Source organism: Balaenoptera physalus (assembly GCF_965194825.1).
Source record: "Balaenoptera physalus genome assembly, chromosome: 13".
NCBI classification, from domain to species: Eukaryota; Metazoa; Chordata; class Mammalia; order Artiodactyla; family Balaenopteridae; genus Balaenoptera; species Balaenoptera physalus.
Window position 1 is genome coordinate 97,208,156 of NC_138892.1, and position 23,177 is coordinate 97,231,332.

General features: G+C 47.6%; 1 protein-coding gene across 1 annotated transcript in view; it reads left to right on the forward strand.

Annotated features, from left to right (window-relative positions):
- GRIN2B (glutamate ionotropic receptor NMDA type subunit 2B) overlaps window positions 1-23,177 on the forward strand; it is a 651,979-nt gene that overhangs the window by 220,454 nt on the left and 408,348 nt on the right. Inside the window, exon 6 of the mRNA XM_082421982.1 lies at window positions 885-1,329. The gene's annotated coding sequence lies outside the window, so the exon portion shown is untranslated. The remainder of the gene's footprint in view (window positions 1-884; window positions 1,330-23,177) is intronic.

The following is a 23,177-nucleotide window of genomic DNA, read 5'->3' on the forward strand; positions in this document are numbered from 1 at the left end:
GCTCTTAAAGCCTGCAGAGCCCGGCACTTGCTCATTTGGACGTGGCTTTTTAAAAAAGGTTTTTCAGGGTGAAGGGATAGGGCACTCTCTGGTCTTTTTTTTTGGGGGGGGGTTAGTCCCCTTACCGAGCAGAGAGGCTGGGCATCGGTGCCCCGGGCCGGAGCCACGCGCCGCGACCATCCGTCCAATCGACACGTTTCAGGTGAAGCCCCGTGAGCTGCACAGCAGCGCGGCGGCGGCGGCGTGAGTGTGCGCGGGGGTGAGTGTGAGTGCGCGCGCGGGGGCGCGTGCGTGTGTGCGCGCGTGTCAGTGTGCCCCTTCCAGGGAATGCCCAGTGTGCACTCAGTGCACAATCAGAACCCATTCAGCGCGAGCCCGGGGTGGGAGGAGGTGCTGCTGTTGGAGACGATGGGGAGAGCGAGACAGACATGTCAGCAGCACTGCAGATGGGGCTGGGGGCCGCACTTGCTGGCGAGTTAAGTCGGGGTTGTGTTTCTGCGTGTGTGTGAGTGTGTGTTGCTACGTGGAGCCGCTTCTTCCTCCCTTCCTCCCTGCTTCCCACTTCCCTCCCTCGCTCCCTTCCTCCCTCCCTCCCTCTCTCCCTCCCTCCCTCTTTCCCTCCCTCCCTTTCTCCTCCTCCATTCAGGTTGGCTTTCCCACCTCGCATCCATGCCTGTCCCAGGAATGGTATAGCCAGACCTTTTCTGAATTATTTATAGACCGGTGCCAGCTGTTTGCAATTCCTCTCGTGTGCACTCTGTGGGAAATGCAGGGTTTCCTCCCCCTTTTCCTTAAAACGAATTGATCTCTTTTTCGGAATGCATTTTTCTCACCCTCTGGGGGACACTCGAATCAAACCTTGACCGCCTCTTTTTCCCCCTTAGGAAGGGGACGCTTTGGGAATGACCATGCTCCACGGAGGGACAGAGCCGGCCCCCAGCTTCTCTACACAGAGCCTCCTCCACTAAAGCTCCAAAAATCAAAAACCGTAATTGCCTGAAGAATCATTAAAAAAAAAAAAAATAGTCCAGCCACTAACCTCACATGCAAACGGAATAATCACTCTGGATTCTGCATTGTGAGCTGCTCTCCATACCCTGAATTACCTTTGAAGTCCATCTTTTTTTTTTTTTTTCCGTTGAATTTGCATCTCTTCAAGACACAAGATTAAAACAAAATTCACGCTAAATTGGATTTTAAATGATCTTCCTTTTATTTATCGTCTGTCTTTCTTATGTGGATATGCAAGCGAGAAGACACGACTGGATATTCCCAACATGCTCACTCCCTTAATCTGTCCGTCTAGAGGTTTGGCTTCTACAAACCAAGGTAGGGCAAATTCTATTTCATTTTCTTCTCACCTGGGGCAGGGATTCCGTGTTTATCTCTCTCTTCAAGTCCCTCATGTGGATTTTTTGGGGGGAAGAAAAGGTAACAAGATATTCAAATAATGCTGTTTGGGGAAAAAGGCTTGTTACAAAGGGGGAAATCTCCCATGTTATTTCTTTTCCTTCCTCATCTAACAGGTTTTGGGTTTTTTGGAGGCAGTGGGGGTGGATGTATGTAGGGACAGATGTTGGATGGCATAAGGGTTGGGAGACCTGTGTGATTTTCGAGTTAAATAGCCATTTATTCACCCCAAGCTAAAGCTCTGATTTTTTTTATGGGAATCGAGAAAGCGTTTTCTTTTTCTCAGGCTGGTTTTTCCCCTTTGCCACTTCCATGTCTCTCTAGCTCCTGTCTCTACCTTCCTAGGTATCCTTCTCATGCCTTTTAAAAAATGAAATAATGAATGAGATTACTGTGGCTATTGCCCCGAAGTCCACTTGCTGTCTAAATGCTGACCCTGGGCCCAGAGATCCCGGGAGGCCTACTGCAGAGGGACAGGTCTAGGTGGGGAATCAGGCTGGCCTCAGAACACCTGGAATTGGAGGATGCTGCAGGTTAAGAGGACTTAAATCTTAAGCTTGGAAAGAAGGAATTCTGTCAGTATTCTGCTTTTTAATTTGTATTTTTTTGTGTGCTATTATATTTGAGCTATAAATTTCTCCTTCTGTCTGCACATCTATTTATACCCACACATCCTCCGAGCAAACTGTTACTTCCACACTCTTGCAAAATGGCTATCTTGCAGAGTTCTAAAATGCTGTGTGTGTGGCAGGGGTGCAGAATTCGACACGTGAGTCTTTGTGTTAAACAAAGAGATGTGCCGTTTGCATGTGTTAGCCTTGGACCCTCCAAAGAGAATTAATACTTACATTTTTCTCCCTCTCAGCAAATTCTACAGCATGTGCAATGTGGCTAGGTGGTATATTCATGCACTTGAAAAGAGAAATAGCAGGAGAAATGGAAAAGACTTAGCTAATGGCTCTTCAGCTAGTCGCTCATGCAATCCAAGACAACTCCTAGGAAATCAGATCGCCCACGGGCTGCAGGGCCAAGGTGGTAAGCTGGTTACTCCTCACCTTGGTCCACTGACCATATATCCCCAAACTCCGAAGGCACCCAAGGGCAGGAATCAGGTTGAGATCAAGATCTTCAAAATAACGTAGCAGAATCACTAGCACCAATAATCTTCCTGAAAGTATTCTCCCCCTAAATCTTTTTTCCAGTATTTTTGATAATACTTTGAAACAATCCAAAATACTAAAGGGATATTGGGGAAGACATTGAAGGTCCTTGTCACTCAACATCCTGGTAGAAGAGAGTTCTTCATTGTCCAGAAAGGATGGATAGAATCCAATTCACTGCTCCCCTCCCCCAGGTTTCATTCTCTTGAGCGTTTCTTGCTTCAGCACTCATCTGTAACCGTGGTGTCCTCGGAGTGGCGGGTTGGGATCCCACTTTGAGCCGTGCTCGCCATGTCTACAAACAGCTGAGGTGACCCAGTGTGTGCTCACCTGAGACACCTGAGCTCCTTCCCCATCTGCTTCTACTCCTTCAAGTGGGAGGAGGAACTCTGAATTTTACTTAAAAATAGAACAGAGGTGTGGGTGAAAAAAGCAGCTCCGTGCGCCATGATTGCATAGGTAGGATGAGCAAGGTGAGGTGCGTCTCCAAGGGCATCGCCCTGTTTGCATTCCTGGGGCCACGACAGTGCTCTACACCGGTCATCATGTTGATTGGTGGCGAGGTTGCCAGGAGGCCTTTCGACAGAGTCTCAGCCCCGTTTGCCTTGAATGCTAATGGGGTGAAGCCAGGTTCCAGGCCATTGTTAGTTGGCTCTAAGACTGGGCAAAGGACAAGACATTGAAAGGGGAGGAAGAGGGCTAGGCGGTGGGGAAGCCACAAAGAGGAAAGGATGGACTCCATCCAGAAAGTGCTTGTTGGGATCCAAGGAGGAATCGCCACAGGTGGTCCGTGTCTTTCCACATCCAGAGCCGTCTTGGAGACCTTGGGAGGAGGCGGCTGGCCCCTGTCCTCGGGAGTGGACGCCATGCGGCTGTGACTCAGTGGTGCTCTGGGCAGCCTCAGGGCCACTGTTCTCTCCCCTTTTTTTCCCTCACAGCATAAAGAGCTGACCGGGTTCTATTTTGTCTTCTCCCCTCCTGCCACCCCCCTGATGGTGTGGGCTACATGGCAGAGAAATGTGGCTGCTGGTGGGAGGAAGAGCACATTTAATTTCAATCGAGGTGCCTCCATGATGTGCAATTAAGAAAAAAAAAAATTAGTAGGAAATAAAGACTTCCCAGGAAAGCACGGTTGAAGATGTTAGGTTGGTGATTTCAAGAGAAGCTGAACAACATGGTGTCTTCTGTGCCTGTGTTTCAGGTGTAGCGAAGCATGATGGATCTGTGAACACAGGATGATATGGCAGCTTAGAGACAGATGCTGAAAGTAAGGAGAGGAGCAGGGTGTGCCCTGGGGTGTCTAGTGCCTTCTCTCCATTGGTTCCATCCCTGGGAAGCCTGTCTATCTGAAGAGCCTTGTTTTGCCACTGTAAATGTATCATATATCGGGAGGTAGATAGAGGTAAAGAGAGTAAGTAAGAAGGTGAAATGACAGAAAAGGAGGAGGAAGAGAAAAAATTCCTCTAGTCACTACTTTGCACACCCAGTGCCTTTCTTTTAGGCTGAGCTGGAAGAGAGACTTCCTCTGGTGAAGGGATGAACAGCAGGTACCTTGATTTTGTGTTCCTGCTTCACTTCCAGAAAGATGGCTTCAGAACCTTGACGGTCTCCCTTGACTTACGCGTCCACACATCCAGCCTTGTGTGGGGAGGGGCAGCGGGTACCTGGGAGGGGGACACGTGCACTAAAATTGGTTGGTGGGATGAATGGAGAAACAGGACTGAGCTGATGCAGCCCTTGGCCACATCATCACCTTGTAAAACCTTCTCCCGTTACCTCCACGAATATGAGGAATCCAGGATGCAGGGCTCTTTTTTTTTTTTTTTTTCCTTTTTTCCTATTTTCTTGTTCAAGAATATGAAAATGGAGGCGACACAGCCACTAGTACTGACAGGCTAAAGGAGAAATTTAGTTAATATTTATAGACTATGAACTAGAGAAGGAGGCGGGGGAAAGGACAGGTTATGTGTGAAGAAACCAGAGCAAAAAAAGCAGCCTGTAGGAGCCAGGTGGAACTCATCATTCTAAAGGTTGGGAAACTATTGTTCTGAACAATGACCTTCTCTCCGTAATGATGGAGAGTACAAAAGAGCTCATCTTGCGTAACTTGTTGGGGTCAGGAGTGGATAAGCTCCTTTTCTTCACTGCCGTTCTGCACCCTCCTTAAGAATTCTAGAAATTTCTTCCTGTCAGTAAACTACCTTTGCAGTCTCTGCTACTGTGCATGCATGGTGTGCACGGTATCCTGGTATCGTCTCTCTCTGTAAATAAATATGGATCCAAAGAGTTATTGGTCTAAATGAATTGTTCACATTTATTAAAGTGCATCTCTTCTTTGCAACCACAAGAAGACGTCTCCAGGGAGAGTAGATTAGTGGTTGAATTGATACTATCTTTCAGAAGGATGCAGAAAATAGAACAGAATGTGAAGGAGCAGGTGTAACTCAGAGGAGATGGGTTTCTACCGTGCACCTGTGGCTGTTAATGGTATGTCTGTGGCTACCATAGAGAGAATGGAGAGAAGTGAAATATTGATTAGTGAAAGATGCTATTTGTTGTTTGTTCTGGTGGGTACGGGAATGGTTTGCAGTTACGTTGTTAGATGAGATCAAGAATATGAGAGCCCTGTGGCACTTTTGAAAGCATCTCCTCTGGCCTTCTCATTTAATAGATGAAGAAACTGAGATCCAGGGAGATTAAGTGATTTGGTTAAGGTTGGGGCAGTTGCTTAGTGCCAAGTCTCTGTGCACCACACCATTGAATAGAGTGAGACGTGGAGGTTATTTGTGGATTTCAGATGTCTACATCAGTGCTTCTCAAACTTTATTGTAAATAGGAATCACCTGGGGACCTAGTTAAAATGTCCATTCTGAATCGCCAGGTCTGGGGTGGTACCCAAGATTCCGCATTTCTAACAATCTCCCAGGTGGTGCCAAAGTTACTGGACCATGCATCATGGGTCTACGTCATTCCTGAACCTAATTCTGTATCATGATTAACATTGGCAGCTCCACGTATATTTCTGCTTTGAGGACTTGCAGCATTTCTGCTTTGTTCTTAAAAATAGAAAAGAAAAATCAGAAAGGAACCTTTGTATCTAAGTTCACCTGTGTCCTCTCTTCCCTCACTCTTCCACCCACATATATCGTTTGCCTCTTCCCCTTCCATCCTCTGTGCCTTCTTATGCTGGTCCTTCTCATAACTGATTCTTCTCCCTCTTTTTATGAACTCCTGCTTCTGTGTTTCTTTATTAGTATCTCTTGGTCTCTTTTCTTTCACACTATCTCTTCTTTTAACTTTATTTATTTTTATGACTTCTGCTCTCCTCAATTATTCAACAAACATTTGTTAAGGACCAATATTTGTCAAGCACTGAGTTATGAAAAAGAATTAGCTCTGGTCCTTACCTTCCAGTAACTCATGATTTAATGGGGGAGACGTGTAAAGAGACCACCATATCCTTAGGTAAGAGCTGTAAGAGAGAGCAGCCTGGGAGAAGGAGGTGGGCTTCATGGAGGGGTTGACATTCAAACTACATCTTGAAAAATAATTAGAAGTTTTATAGAAGAAGGAGAGAATGGTCATCTTAGGAGGATGGAGAGCAGGTGGAGAGGCAAGTGGTGTGAAGGGGCACGCCTCCTGCTCTTCCTCACCTCCCTAAACTTGGGGAGAAGATCAACACAGGAATGTGCTGGTTCACTGATTAGGAATTTCAGATTCCAAATGATGAGGCCAGAGGATGAAGTCAGGGTCTTGTTGAAAGGAGAGGGAAGAGGCTCTCATTGCTGCTTTAGTGGTTCTACAGTTAATGAATGCTAGCCCTGTTTATTAGGCTTGCCTCTGGAAGGAGCAAATGATACAATTTTCATTTTAGGCCACTGGCTTGCAACTAACTCTGTTGATGGCCATTATAAAGAAAGGGACAGCTGTTAGTCGGTTTGTAGTCAAGGAGAGAGCTGGATCCTAGCCCAGGTCAAGCTACTGGGAATGAAGGCCCAGCCTAGCCCCATGTGTTTCTAGAGTAGGGAGGCAGAGAGATGCCATGCCATCCGGACACTAGCTGCTTTCTTTCATGGCGAAGGGGAGTGATGGAAGAAAAGGGGCATAGTGACTCGCAGGGCATTCACAAAATGTTTTGGTAGCCTTATTAGATGGCCTCTTGTTTCAGAAGTATTCTTCATGGGGATGCCCAGGTGTAGAGATGCTAGGAAGACACCTTTAGCTACCACTTCATTAAACTGTAGCATTGGTGCCTAAGGGGAGATGGATTGGAAATGAATGTTCCTCTAAATTTTATTTGCACCTTTTTCTGTTCCCCATCCTTCTACCCTTTTCCCGCCACTTTCACCATTTCTCTGTATATGGTGGTCTGTATTCATTTCATTAGCAAAAGGAACCTAAGCTTGGCCTGAAGACTTTTTAAAGACCCACCTGCATGTAAAGAGAGTATCCTGAGTCTGAAGGTATGTGGATGAGCAGATGCCATCACTGGGTGGTGGGACATTCATTTCAAGGTGACTTAAGGGGCAGAATGGTGGAGGCATAGTGACAAGGCTGTGCTTAGAGGGATGGGGCGGGGGCGAGGAGGAGGCCAGACCCGAGAGAGTGGCAGGCCTGGAAGGAAAGAGAGGCCCAGGCTTTGGCCCTGCTGGGGTCCAGCCTTTTAAGGGGGGCGGGGGGCGGTGTTTGTCATCTGTCGTGGAGAGCTTCTTAGATCAGCAGAGTTTAAGGTTTCGAGGTTAACTCACTCGACTCCTGACAGCCAAACTGTGCTTCACACACGCCATCCTCTGTGGCTTTGCTCATTGCCTCATTCAGACTGTAAATTTCCATCTTTAGAAAGAAATGTCAAGTCTAAATTTCTTATGAATCTTTGTATAGACCCTCTCAGGGCTTCAGCTGGTTAGAATTTCTTAGGAAGTCAGGTCTTGTTTCTTTTGGAGAGGCGGGACTTCAAAACAATGGCTGGGATGAAAGCTGCATTGTTCAGGGAGGGGAGAAGAGAGGCTTGGGAGAAACCTGAAGCTTAGCTGATGTCTTTACTCCTTTTCCCAAAGCCCACTGTACTCTGTGAGAATGCCTAGATGTTCTGGATCAATCCTCCCACCTTCAAGGGGCCTTAATCTGGTCACTAGTAGCTGGTGTCTTTGGATTAGAGATCAGGGTTTCTTGTGTGCATCCAAATACACGCACACACACCACCACTAGACTTGTGTACATAGGGTCATGTTTGTGCAGGGACTTCCCTACCAAACAGTAGTCAAAAATAATCTTAAATACAGTAAATGTGTCTGTGCGTTTAGGTAAGTAATGCGTGTGTGTGTGTGTGTGTGTGTGTGAGGAAGACCTGGGATAATAAGAGTATTAATGCTGGACTTCCCTGGTGGCGCAGTGGTTAAGAATCCGCCTGCCAATGCAGGGGACACGGGTTCGAGCCCTGGTCCGGGAAGATCCCACAGGCTGCGGAGCAACTAAGCCTTTGCACCACAACTACTGAGCCTGAGCTCTAGAGCCTGCAAGCCACAACTACTGAGCCTGTGAGCCACAACTACTGAAGCCCGCACGCCTAGAGCCTGTGCTCCGCAACAAGAGAAGCCACTGCCCTGAGAAGCTCACGCGCTGCAACGAAGAGAAGCCCCTGCTCCCACAACTAGAGAAAGCCCGCGCGCAGCAACGAAGACCCAATGCAGCCAAAAATAAATAAAATTACAAAAAAAAAGAATATTAATGCTGACAGCACCTTGGAGATAATCTGTTTTCCACAACCACCATTTTGAAGCTGTGAAAATAGGTCTAATGTTAGCCACGTGGTCTAAAGTCGTGTACACGTGGCAGAGCCATGTCCACTGAATCTCTTTTCAGTACTTTCCCCTCCATTGCCCTGCCCCACTCATCCCTTTGGGGTGCCTGACCCCTAAGTCAGCCAGTGGTGAGCGTTTGCTCATCCCCACATCTTCTGAGCCCAGGGTATCGCATACTCCCTGGATATGCAATGGGTCTTTAAAATGTCAGGTTCCCCCAGGGTATCCGGTAGCTGCCTGCATGATGATGGGGGAGGTGGTGGTCTTGGGAGTTGGAAGCTCCTTTTTGTTTCTGCTTGTGTTATTTTACTTTGGGACCATGGTTTCATCCATGGCCACTGGCTGTTGATTTCCTCATTTTTGGAACAGCAAGACAGGCTAAAGCAGTGCTTCTTAACCCCAGGTCAATAACACAATCGCCTGCAGAGCTTCGGCAAAAATAAATACAAACAACTAAACAGCAACATCCCGTGGACATGGGATGTCCATGCCCAGGCCGTACCCCAAACAGTTAAATCAAAATCTTTCAGGGAGGCAGTCAGGCAGTGGTCATTTAAAAACGTTTCCCAGGGATTCTCACGTGTGGCCGTATTTGAAAACCACTGGGCAAGATGATTGACAAGGCCCCTATTAGCTCTCAGCATCGTTTAGTCCTAGCATTTGAATGTGTAGACTGAGACCCTATCGCCGTTAAACTGTCCCATGAGTAGCATGAGGGTCCCTCAGTCAGAGGTCAAAAGAAGTGGTTGGAATAGGAGGGGATTTAGCATACAGAGTGCACACCAGCGGTGGAACTGGTGTGCAGTTAAGAGCAGAGCTATATTTACCTTGCTCCTGAGCGCTCTCGCCAGTGACACAGGCTGGGGTGGAGAGTTAGGGAAGTCGGGGCTGCTTTCCCAGACACCCTTGAAACAGGTGTGGCTGGGAAGTAGGGCGAGCGGCCCTTGGTTCGGCAAACATCCTCTGTTCCACTTAGTCTTTATTGAGGGTGCCCCATTTCTTGTTTTGGAGAGGAAGCCTCATTTCACTCCTTTGTAACGCTGTAAATGTAGGAAAACTATTAATAAACGGGGCTGGCTAAGCAGACCCTGATTGACTGGTGAGGGGTGTGAATGGTGCAATTATCTTAGTGCCAGTTGGGATCCACCAGCCCTGGTCTCCTCCCTCTCAGTGCCTGAAATCGAGTATTAAAGGCATGAAGAGGAGGAAGAGGGTGGGAGGCATTAAGCTTCGTTCTTCTGTGACTGTTACTTTAATCACTGACTATTAGGCTGGCTGGGTTAATCGTTTTCTCACCTCCTTCCTTTTTGACTCCCTCCCTTCCCCATTTAAAAATAAACATGAACCCAAATGTACAGAGACGAGGGGAAAAAAGATTTACGGATCTGTGTTCCTTTAGAAAGACAAACCATAAGAAAGTAAAAATACTAGTTCTGTTGTGGACGTGTGCAAGGTTGTGAGCGTGGTTGGGAGTCACGGTGGAGTTTGGTGGGATACGCAGGAGTGTGAGCCGCTGAACGTCTAGGAGAAACCTAAGCCGTGCACTCACTGATCTGCTTTTCCAAATATCTATTGGCTGGCCCTATGGAAGCAAAACATCCAAATCACTGAGATACTGCAGCCTCTCCCCTTGCATTTCTCACCATGCAGACCACGCATTCCATGGGGCCAGAATTGATGTCTTCAGGGTTTGTGGCTCTCCTTTTGATCACCTTGTTAGAAACTCCAGGATTGTTTCTGGGCTTAATGGGAAGGAGAACACATTTCAGTCCTGTTCTGATTCTGTTTACGCCTGTATCCTGGTTTTTCCTTCAGCTCACAGAGGAAGAGAGACTGTAGAAGAAATCTGACCCTGACCAAATACAGGTGCTCAGATTTGGAAGATCTTTCTTGGTAGGAACATGCTGACCCCTTGGCTTTTTGGAGAAAAAACTACTGGATGGGTTTTCATAGAGCCTCCATATAGCAGAGAAATCACTTTTGTTTGTTGATTAATTTGTCAGTTTTCCATGAGAACATTTTTCCTGCTTTATGTCGCCTTATGTCCTCCGAGCTTAGCAGAATGCTCTGTGCACATGGGCACTGCTCAGAAATGCTGGTTGCCGATACAGATGACGTTCGGAAATGAACGTGCACTGAGGATGAAGTTGACATATTTCTGCCTTTTATGTTTCCATTTCCTTGCCACACAAGCCCCTCTTGATGCTCCGGGTGAACTTTACGAAAGCTGTGTGGCTGGGAGTGTCTTTAGTGCTAGCTGCAGGCCGACAATGAAAATATACCCGTTTCTTAGTGCCTCACTTCTCTGAGCTTCATTTTACGTTGTGTTCAATAAGGTATTTCTTCCAAAAGCTCCCACTCATCACTTATTACGCTTTCCCCCTTCCCTTCAAATCCCATGTAAATACTGTCCATCCCTCAGTGTCCACCTCAAAAACTGTCTCCTCCACCAAGTCTTGCTTGATCTTCCCAGCTAGAAATAAGCCCTCCCAAGTCATTCGTTTATGTACTGGTTTTATTTTCCCTCTGTTTGTAGCACCTTTCTCATGCTGGCTTTTGGGGCACGTCCCTAGGAGGGCTTTTTCATCTCATGTCCCCCAGTTGCCTTCACTGTTCTGGGCTTTCTGTAATAAATAGGATCATGGTTACTCACCTTCTCCTTTTTATTCTGTATCTCTTCACAGAGATGCTTTGATTTCAAGATAAAATTCAGAGTTGGCTCTGAAAATTATGTATGGTCTTTCCACCACCATAGCAGGGCATCTCATTTATCGATAAATCTGGGTTTATGTACCTCGGTTTACGTAACCTCAGTTGGAGGTTAGGGAAGGGAGTGAGAAGGTCCTGGCATTAGGTAGCCAGAAATTGTAGATCATTTTGGAGATAAATGGTGGAATGAAAATACTAAGAATTGTTGCTGTTAGTTTAAATATAATAATTATCTAAAAGGAATTGCCTCCTTTTTGCTTAAGACAATTTCGATTTCCTGTTGAAATTGGGCCTTGAATCGGCGATAGATATGCATGGTTCCATTTTATATACATATATCATATTCTGGGTTACATTAACATATGTTATCTCATTCAGTCCTAACCAGAAGGCTGACATTATTTTGTTTCTCAGATGAACAGAGTGAGGATTCGAGAGCACAAGGGCACATGGCTGTAAGCAGCAAGCCAGGAATCCAGCTTAGGTGCTCTGGTTCTAACCCCTGGCTCTGTAAAGTCTACAGAGCCGCCTCCGTGTTAAAGGAGGTGAGGGTTTATGTGTAGAGGACCCCGGAAACAGCACGTACTCTGAAAGTTCGGCTAAAGTGACTTCCTTCTAGCTCCCTTCTCTTTAGGCTTTGCTCTTGGCAAAAGGCAAAGTTGTTTTCAAGTGGAAAAACGCATCCCATAAAATAGCCAGTCTCTGGACCGTAATTTAATTTAGTGAGGACAGAAGGTGAGAAAGCCATGGCACTGGCAATCAGCATCTCTTTGATTTCACATGATGGTTAAGGCTTGGGCACCATCTTCTTAGCCTGCTCCTACCATTCTGTAAATATACTTCACCTCCACCTTGAAGACTCTACTTCCTTTAAGAGGAAATAGTCCTCTGCTCGCTTAATCTTGGACATTTTGATGATTACCCATTTTCTCTTACCTATTTCTTTCTCAAACCCATTTGTAAACTACCACTTCGAGTGGAGCCTAATGGTTAAAGTAAGAGAATGGTGGTCCAGAATCCTGCTTCGTAGTTGTGTTTTTATTAGTAAGGGAACCCCCTATTATTGTTCTATGAGATACACTTGCTTCATTCCCAAAAGGGAACTCGTTTTGTTTCAAATATCTGCATTAACTACTGTTAATGGGCAGGTTTGTTTTTTGTTTTTTTTTTTTTAAATAAAATAAACATACAAGACAAAGGTTCAATTTCCTATATCTTTATTTTTCTATTTAAGAAAAGACGTTGTGTCTTGGTGCCACAGGGAGTTCTGGTACCTTAGCTTTATCACATGCATATTGTAAAACTACTTTTCAGTAATTTGAAGCAGAGTGGTATTGAGGGAGGAACCCTGGCCGAGGGGCTGGGAAACCAGGTCCCGTCTCAGCGCCAGGTCAGCGCTGTGGGCGCTGAGTGACTTGGGCAAGTCACCCAACCTCGCCGAACTTGCGTCCTCACCTGTAAAATGAGGTCTTTAGGGGGATACAGTGGCTGTGTTGTGGGTCAAATGAGGAAACGTAAAGAATCCCCTCAAACCATGAGTTTCACACGCACACGTACAGTATCGTTGTTAATAACTCCATCCTGCTCAGCGTAACAGCCTTACAACGGCCTCCAGAGCCATCCACGCACTCCCCGTGGGCAGGAGAAGAGGGGGTATCTGACTGGGGTGGGAGCAGGCAGCCGAGGCCCCAGAATTTGGAATGCAGAGCTGCACCAGGCACTGAGACCTGTGGTTTTTAATCTTTGGTCTCTGTCTCCTCCTCAGGTTCTCTTTCACAGTATTTATCTAGAAAACTAGACAAATGCTTGTCAGAAAGGAGAGCAAGACTAATCTTTCTAGCTTTATGTGTAGAACCATTTTTCCAGGCTTATCTTTTCTTGTTACACGGGCCGAGAAGAGGAGAGATGGAGATGGCGACGCAAGCGGAGGAGAAGGCTAACGTCAAAGGCGGTCTCACGCTCCTGGCCTTTGCTCTCGCCTCTCGCTCTGTCTGCGGTGCCCTCCCCACCGTCGCCCACCTGCCTCCCTCCTATTCCGCCTTCAAGATTGTGCTCCAGGGCTTCCTGGTCCCCCCCAGGCTGGAATCACTGCCCTCTTCCTGCTCCCACGGTGCCCTGGTTTGAAATGACTCTTGCTGTGTCTCCATCCCATCCATCGCCTGATGCGAATTTCTCAAGGGCAGAAAGCACCTCTACCCTCTACCCGGTGTGCGCCTAGCAGAGTGCTGGCACGGGGTGGGCACGTACCAAACACCTGGTGGCGTGGCGTGAGCACCTGCAAGCTCTGTGTTCAGTGCTTCCACGCATGAATGAACCTGACGGTCCCAACCTCCTCAGAGGTATGAATAGTTATTACCTACATTTTATGGGTGAGGATACTGAGGCCACGGAGAAGTTAAAGCTTGCGTAGCTCAAGTGGCAGAGCCAGGATCTGAACCCAGCCGTCTGGCTGGAGCTCACTCGTGCTCGTAAGCTTTACGCTCCACAGCTTTGTAGTAAATTTTTATGGTTGACTTGAGCGGTCAGACACTTAGAAGAAACATATGGTGTGTCCGGTTCTCCATAATAAGGACGGTGGAGCGAAGAGAAGAGCGTGCACAGCAGACTTTGCAGGGTGGTTAGGACCATGCTCCCGAGGGGCTCCGTAGATAAAGGACCCACCCGGGACCAGCTTCCAGGAAAGCCTGGGAATGTGCCGGTGTCGTCATTGTTGAGTTTTGCCGTGGACGGAGTGGGGTGTGCTTCTCTACTCCTTGCTGTCGTCCCCTTTTGGTTCCTTAAGGTTTCCTGGCCACCATCTCTGCCAGTGGCACTTCAGGGGTCCCTGGCGTCCTGCTGGACTGCACTCCCCCATATCCTTTCTTACCGCAGTCTAACATGGTGGCAGGTCCAGAAAACAGCGGTTGAAAACAAGCCCTCCGGAGTCAGACAGCCAGCGTTTCTGTTCAGCTCCTTTAGTTTACTGGGCAGGTGCTTCACTTCTCTGTACCCCCAGATTCCTTCCGTAAAAGGTGACGTAGTCATAATTCTGGTCTTTCAGTCATTGTGAGAATTAAGTGAGTTATTTCACTTTGAACAGTACGTGTCACAGAGTAAGCATTCAATAAGTAGTAACTACTATGACAGCCCCTGGGCCCAACCGAGTCAGAGCGAGTTTGGTGGTGAGGGTGTAATGCATAGTTGTCCCATGTATGGGGCAGTCGTTTCTGGCTTAGGGCCCTCCAGATCAAGACTGGCGTTGACTTCTTTGTATATCTCATCATAGCATAGATGGCAAGAGAAGAAAGTATGGCCAAGAGCTGACATGTTCCTAGAATATTGAGAGAATGTGAATTCTAAGTGCAAAAAAAAAAAAAAAATGCAGAAGATACCCACCAATAAGCACCAGTTAACCAAGGATTTAAATGTTAAAGTGAGCTTTGGGCAGAATGACCTTGAACTGATCAAAGAGAGGAAAAAATGAAAAGCTGTAAGGAAACCTGCACACAAACGAACAAAATTTGAGCAAGAAAGGGAAGTTTTCAGTGAAAGAAAGGAACAGAGGCCAAGACAAACCAAGTTGTTTCTAATAGTAACAATCACTTACATTTCTGGAATGCTTTATAGTTTACCCAGGGCTTTCTCATATGTTTTTTTCCCCAACACATTTTTTGATAGTCCCAGTGTAGGAGGAATTCCGGGCAGGAACTCTTATCCCCATTTTACAGATGAAGAAATTGAGGTACAAAGTGCTCTAGTGATTATACAAAAGTGTATAGTCGAGAAGAAAAAAAGAGATGGAACTCCATCTCAGCTTTTCTGAATCCCAAGTCCAGAGCCCTTTCTACTTTGCCTCTGCCTTGAGAGAGCCGAGGAGAGATGCTTGTTACCTTGGTTGAGGACGCCTGGAGGAAACCTGATTGGATAAACAGAATTTACTCTAAGAAGAAAAATGACTTTGGTGGGCAGGTGAGCCTATTTAGAAAAAGTGAAGGTTGTGAAACCTGGAAAGGTCAGGTCAACATATTATACAAAAGATAGAAGAATTTGGGACAAGGGAATTATCGTTTTACTTCTTTATATTTTTCTTTACTTTATAAAATTTCCACAATACAGTGAATTATTGTCATATTCAGAAAAGACGAGGTAGGAAATTAAAAAATGAGAATTTTAATTATATCAGGAATCAGATAAAGGTAAAGGGGTAAAAGTCATCACCATAAGGGCGAGAGGTATATCCTTACTTTCCTAGGATATAGTTGGGAACTGGTTACTCACGTACAGTCACACGTGTGGGTGTTTGTGGGTACGTGTGTGTATGGGTGTGTATAATCTGGATTCTAGCATGGGTTAGGGAACACAAAACCGAGTTAAAATTGGGGGGAATTTTGAAACATTAATTAAGAAGAGTGTAGTAAATAACCCAAGGTCTTAAAGACTGATTCTAAGCTGCCTCTAACAAGGAAGTAGACACTGCAGGGCGAAGCCTGCCATTTGAGAAAATCACAGAGGACTGGAAAGACATCTGAGGGCCAGCTCCTAACCTTTTTAAAAAAAAGATGATGGCTGGAAATTACAACCTCATAAGCATAAATGTTACATTGGAAAAAATATTGAACCTAACAGTCAGTTCCCAACACCTTGAAGTAACCATCAAAATGGCTTTTTAAAGAGCAAACCCTGTTAGAGCTGTGGTTTTCTGAGAAGGATGGGCCTGGCAGGCTGTGGGAGACTGATATATGTAATTAAGAAAAAGTAATGAAAGCTTTAGATTTGACTTCTCCAGAGATTCTACCTTTTAAACAGAGGAATGGGGTGAGTTGCATAGACGGTGCTCAAAAGGGAGTGCCGGACAGTGGCTGCCGGCTCTGGCGATGCCCCTGGAAGTGTGATGGCCTCTCACCTGGGGGGCCTTGAACTCAGCCTGTGTTCCGTCCTCGACAGGGCGGGGACAGTGAAGTGCTCTGCCTGCCTCTCGGGGGCCGTGCTCGTGGCTGAGGGGTGGGGAGGTGTTCCTCAGGGTTGGCTCTGCAGCTGTGGTGCCCGGAACAGCCCCCTGTACAGCCTCTGCAGGCCCTGCTGCCACCCCACTTCATCTTTGTCACCACCCTTCCCACTCCCGGTCCACACATGCACGTGATCAGTGATTCCTAAAACGTGTGCTCTGGACCCTCTTCCTAGAAAAACCCACTTTTCATGCAAACTCCCCACATTCCACTCGGAGGATTAGGATGGATGCCGTGGATGCCAGGTTCAGAACCCCTGTCTAGACCCCGTGTCCAGGGCACACCCTGGCAAGTATTCCTCCACTTACTTTGTCTCTGGAAGCGGGTGGGGTGTGGGGAAGGATTCCTTGAGACCCCAACTCCCGTGTTCTTCCAGGATCCACCAGCCTCATGGGTTCATTTACAGAATGTTTATGAAGGCTTGAGGTCACGTGCAGGGCTCCGGGCTCTCTCTGCTGTGGAATCAGGCGTCATGCCTGTGTCTCCAAGAGCCGACAAGCCAGGAGCTGAGACTTGAGCTGAGCCAGCCAGCACGGCCGCTTGGGAGTGGGGGGATTCGAGTGCTTTGGAAGTGGTGGACGCGATTCAGATGAAATGGGCATAAAGGAACACTAGCTTTAATACTCAGGCTACTACCTCAGCCCTCTCCCAGTCTACCTCAGCTGACTCCTTGACTCTTGTCTGAGGCCCTGAGGACAATTTCTAGCCAGAGATGAATTCTCCTTTGGGACCCCAGAGTGAGGATTTCTTAAGATTTCTGAGAGGATCCCCCTCCCCTCCCAACAGAAGGGACAGTCAGTGGAGATAACCTTTTCGGATTCCCTCCTTACCCTTCCCTCCCGATGGGAGCTTTGTATTTTCTACTGGGTGTCAGGCAGTGCCTTTCCAAGATGCCTTGGGGCCAGCATCTTTAGGATTTCTAGGCTGGAGCTGCTGTGGTTTTTAAACCAAAGCCAACCCGGATTTTGAATTGTGCCTCTGGGGGGAAAGACTGAAGCCCCATTAGCTCTGCCCAGATCAGCAGCCCACAGGAATCAAGGGCCAGGTCCTTGGCATCAAAGGGACATGGGTTCAGAATCCTGAATTTGCTGCTTGCCATCGAGTGACGTTGGATAAGGCCCTTTATTTTTTGGCCCTGGGCTTCCGGAACTCTTGTGTGAAGTGCAGGTTACGTGAAGGTTAGATGAGGCAAAGTATATAAAGTGCCTGGAACTTAGCTCCCTCACCTCTGCCGTCCACACCCTGGGAACAGTGCCCGGGGGTTCTCGGTAGGGCAGGAAAGAGAAGAAGCGATGCTCCTCGCTGGCCTTCTCCATCGTCCGTTTGTCCCACACAGATGCCTACCCCCACCTGTTCCTCAACAGTGCTCCGCTCTGTCTGTAGCACACAGAGGAGGGACGGTGTAGAAGCTGGGTGTGTTTGTGTCTGCGTAACGAGGGAGACAGAGTGAACTGTGTGACACCCAGTGGCCCAGGATGCCCTCGGGGAGTGGGGGGCGCTTCTAAATCGGTCCTGAAGTTAGGTGGGTCCAGGGGGGGCAATCCGGAGAGACCTGGGGCCGGGATCCTTGCGTTATTAGAGACAATGGCAGCAGCCAGGAGAGAGGGAGAGAGACAAAAAAGAGAGTGATGGAAGGAAAAAGAGGAAAGTGCCACATCCAGGACCCCAACTTCAGTCAAGTTCTCTGGCTTCTCTTCTCCTTTGTGTGTTGAGGGGGAAAAATACAGGGAGGGGGAGAAAGTGGGAGAGGGAGGGAGGAAAGGAAAGGGCCGTAAGGAGGTTTCCCCTTCCCGGACCCTGGGGACGGGACCTGTGCAAACAGAATGCCAGGCTGGCTGTAGTCCCCGGAGAGGGGGGCGCCCACCGCCCGCCCCCCTTCCCAGCCGGGCCGATGACAAGGATGGAGTCATCCACAGTTTTGGCAGACTTCCGGGGAGAACCGGAGAGCGACAGCTGCTCTCCACCCTGGGAAGTTCTGTCTGGACTCCGGGGAGTTTTGGAGACTTCTTGGTGGAGGTCAGCCAGCCTGCCGGCGGGCCGGCCCCTCCCGGGCTTCCTTGGGTGTCACAGTCATGGCGATGGGCCAACCCGCTGTCCAGCAGACACGTGCCGGCTGCACCCTGCTCCGTGTACATGTCTGTCTTAGTCCTGCCTCTAAATGGTGGCAAACAGACATTTTGGGAAGGAATTCAGCGTTACGAGTTCACAGAACGTCAAGCATTCGGATGGCAAATAGAAATCAATTTGGCCTTTTTCTTGGTTTTCGGTAGTTTGCACCATGGTGCCTGCCAGTAACATAGGCAATTCAGGGTTAATTTTCTACAAAATGAATGCCGAGTGTGAAAATCTGAGTTTAGCGCCTGCAGGCTGGTGGGTTACTGGTCTTTGTGAAACCCTCCCGTTTCCATGGGAGAAGGGATGGATCTGTTTAAGGCACTGGGTCCTATTCTCCTTTGGTACTGGAGTCAGGGGTGGGGATGAGGTGGGTGTGGAGGCAAGGACCCCCTCCCTGTGCTCCCGCCTGGTTCCTCGGTGCCTCTGGGCTCCAGCCCAGATGCAGCTGGAGGACAAAGCTGCTGCCAGGGAAAGCCGCGCTCCCTGCTGCTCTCTGTGTGCAAGAGCCAGCCCAGTGCACGTGTGTGTGCGCGCGCGCGCGCACGTGGCGTGTAAGACAGACACGGACAGAGACAGAAAGACGGAGACAAGATGAGAATATGAATGAAAAATCATTCCTTCGCAGGGTACAAGGAGCCTTAGAGAATGTTCCCTGGGGCACCGATTCTGATTTCCTACTCAGGCCCCAGGTGGTTCTAAGGTACAGCCGGGCTTGAGAACTGCTCTTCCAGAGCCGCCTCCCTGGCCCCTCCCGCACACCTGCTCCTTTGTCCCCCGTGTGCAGGGTGCCGCTTCCCCTCCTCCAGTGCTGCTTGCAGCATCTACTCTAGGAGATCCAGTGCCCGGTTTCTGGAAACTCCTGGCCATTCTTGTCTGCCAGTCCAGTGGACCCATGTTTCTAGAAGACGTGGTGGCTTGATTAAATAAATGCTCTTAACCCTGTAATTTTATGCACACGGCTCTTCTTGCTGCGCAAATAACTGTTCTTAGATCTGTTATTATAAGTGGATTGTTCAGACTGCTCAGAGGGAAGGAACCTTCTCTAATTTTAATAGAACAAGTGTTTATTTAGCTCTTCACTTAAAATAGTCAATGTTTTTTGCTTTTTGTTCCTCTTTCTACTATATTTCAAAATATACACTAAAGAAACTTTGAAATGTGTTGGATTGATGGGTTCTTACACGTTTGCGTGGCGCGTCAACCCCGTACCAGCTGAGAGGCGCCCTCCACTTCGTCTACACTGCACCTCCATCCAGATCTCCAGCAGCGTTCCGGCCCCAAATTATCGTGTCTTTCTCACCCACTCCCCCAAAGACCTCGAATTCACCCTGCTTGTGACCTTCAAGCGTTGCTTCCTCCATTTCACTTCGATCTGACTTGCCATCGTGGAACCCTTGTTGCTCCCCTCCCCTCCCTACTCTACCACCGAGGTTTCATCACTCTCTATGTTAATTTCTCCATCACTGACCCATCAACTTGCAGTCGTATCTGCTTTTTCTCTTCTGTCACTCATGCTACTAAGCGCGGATGAAAAAGTCCCAGAAGTGATCTCACCCATCATGCTCAGGGTCCTTCCTTCCAAAACACCATCATCACTGAAAGATGGGGTGACCAGCCTTTGTCTTCGAGCCCCAGAATCACACGCTTGCCTTGTCCTGAAAACATCACCTCCCTGAGCATTCGCTCCAAGCCCCTGCTCCCAGCTGGTGGTCTCCGGACACTTGGCTGAAAAAGTCAACACTCTCTGATGTACCTGTCCACAGTCCTTCTCTTCTCAACACAGACAGTCATGTCTATGTTTTGTTTGCTGGAAACTGCAGAGGGGCCTCTGTCCCATCTTTTACAACTTCAACAGGCTTCGTTTCTGGCCCAGTCCATCTTTTCATTAGGACTTTTGCTGTCACGCTCAAGGCTCCTACTCTCCTGAAATCACGAAAATCTGTCTTCCCACTTCTTCTTCACTGATGCTTTCAGTGTGGTTGCCCTAAATCTTTAATTTATCCAAAGCAAAATTCATTTTTCCCCCAACTCAGCTCCTCTTTCTGAGGTCCCCATTTCTTTCTCCCGGAGCCTCAGGCCTGGCACTTTGGGGAGCTTGTGCATCTCCCTTATACCCTCTCTTCAGCCCTGATGGACTCTAAGGAATCTGTCTTCAAAGTGCTTTCGCGTATGATTCCTCCTTTCCACAAAAAAAGCAGGCAAGCCTTGTGGTACACATCAGGGACCTCGGAGCCAAGCTGCCTGACAGGGACTTCCCTGGCGGTCTAGTGGTTAAGACTCCGTGCTTCCACTGCGGGGGGCACCGGTTTGATCCCTGGTTGGGGAACTAGGATCCCACGTGCCACGCGGCCAAAAAACAAGCAAACTGCCTGACATTGCCAGTTCCTAGCGGTGGAACCTTTGAAAAATTGCGTAACCTCTCTGAGTCTCCGTTTCCTTACTTATATAAAGGGGGTAATAATAGTATAGCTGCTTCAAAATGTTTTGGCCTTAAATCAATAAATACCTGTGAAGTACTTAAAACAGTGCCTGGCACACTGCGTGCGTTCAACCAATAAATGTTAGATGTTACTATGACGTCACATCAGCGGTTCTCGATCAGGGACCATGCAGCCTCTCGGGGGACACCGGGCCACGTCTGGAGCCAGTTTTGAATTTCACAGCTGGGAGAGAGGGAGGCTACTGTCACTTAGTGGGTGGAGACCCCGGATGCTGCCAAACGTCCTGTAACGCACAGGACACACCAATCCAGAAACAGCAATCCAGCCCTGAAGTCAGTAGTGTCGCGGGTGAGAAACACCGCTCTACATCTTGGCTCCAGGCTCCGCCACCATTTTCTCAAGGGGTAATCTAGTGTCCGTTTCTGTTGTATTTCTCAAGCCTCAAGTCTTTGGAAGACTCATTGTATCACCTGGCTTCAGTGGCAAACTGGTTCTGATGGTTCTGCAGTCTCCATGTCCAGCACCCTAATTCTGTCTCCAGTGGTTTTTCAGAAAAACCTCCCCTGGCCCATCCTCCCAATATTGGAGAATGTTCAGGGAAAAACATAAAAAAAAATTTTTTTTATTGGAGTATAGTTGATTTACAATGTTGTGTTAGTTTCAGGTGTACAGCAAAGTGAATCAGTTATACATATACATTTGTCCACTCTTTTTTAGATTCTATTCCCATATAGGTCATTTCAGAGTTTGAATAGAGTTCCCTGTGCTGTACAGTAGGTCCTTATTAGTTCTCTATTTTATATATAGTAATGTGTATATGTCAACCCCAATTTATCCCATCCCGCCTTTCCCCCTTGGTAACCATGTTTGTCTTCTACATCTGTGACTCTATTTCTGTTTTGTAGGTAAGTTCATTTGTACTCTGTTTTTAACTTCCACATATAAACGATATCATATGATATTTGTCTTTCTCTGACTTAGTATTCCAGCATCCTGATTCTGTCTCCAGTGGTTTTTCAGAAAAATCTCCCCTGGCCCATCCTCCCAATATCAGAAAATGTTCAAGGAAAAACATTTCTTTAAACAAGACCCGGTGTTCCTGTCCCTTCTCCATTCAAATGGCCACCCTCTCCCAACATCCCCCGTTGCCAGTGGCATACCATCCTGGCACTGGTTCCCACTGGCTGTCTCTCCCAAAGACCCACTCCAGCCCACACCACCTTCTGCCAGTTCTTCCTCTGCACCGTTTCCTTTGATCCTCATTTCCATTTCCATGGCTACTGTCTAGCGCAGGACTCGGCTGGCTTCCCCACCTCCCCTCCTCGCCTCCACCCTCCACGCAGCTGCTGGAATTGTCTTCATTAAACACTGTTTTCCTCTGCTCAAGGGTCCATAGTGGCTCTCCATGACCACTTATTAGCAAAAGGAAATTCCCCACGAAGCCCATTACAGCCTGACTTCCCCGTCACTTGGGGCCCCCATTCCAGCGGCCACCAGCCTTTGTACTACTCCCCCCAAGGTCGCTGGGCACTCACCTGTCTGAGCCCCTCCTGTCCTGTCTCTGCACCTTGGCGTGTTATAATTTCCCTCCCTGGAAAGCCTTCTTCTCTCCTTTTTGCCCAGTCAGGTCCAACACCTCTTTCAAAAGCTGGCTCAATTTTGAACTCCCCTAGGAACCTTCCCGAATAACCCACCAGATTCTCCTTGTCCTATTACTCCAGATCTCATTTGGGTCTTAAGTACTTACTAGATTCGGCCTACGTTAATGTACACCTGCTGGTGTGTATAAAGAATCCCTAAGTATTTTGAAAGCTTTTCCAAATGTGCATGTTTCATTCCCCCCACCTTTTTTGGGTAGTACCTCTTTTTTTTTTAACATCTTTATTGTAGTATAATTGCTTTACAATGGTGTGTTTGTACCTCTTTTTTTTAAAGCTAATTCCCACAGCCCAAATAAAGTGCGCTAGATATAGCAGGACTTCAATAAATGATGTCTCTGTAACTGCCTTTTTTTCCCCTCAAAGCCCAGGAGGAACTCCAAGAGCATATTTTATGGGTGACTTTAAAATACCTGCTCTTCTCTTTGTGGTTTTATTGGTTTTGGGAGGAAGAGGAGGAAGAGGAAGAGGGAGAGGGAAATCTGGGTTTGCCAGACATAGGCAACAAAATGGCCCTGCTAAAGAGGCAGCCAGCAGGAGCAAGGATGTAGCTGTGAGAAAAACATACCAGTGCCACGGCCTGGGCACTTATAATGGAGATGCTTCATGGGGATAAGGGGGAGAGGCAGGAATCCTAAAACACTGTGCACTACAGATCTTTTAACTTATGAGGGTAACACCTAGCTCTTGTTTAGCATTTTGCAGCAAACAGCAATTTTTTTTTCCAGTTTTGTTGAGAGATATTTGACATACATCACTGTGTCAGTTTTAGGTGGATGATGGTTTGATCTGCATATACTGTGAAATGATTACCACAATAGGTTCAGCTAACATCCATCTTCTCATATAGATCTAATGAAAAGGAAGTAGAAAGGAATAAAGGAAAAAAAAATTCTCT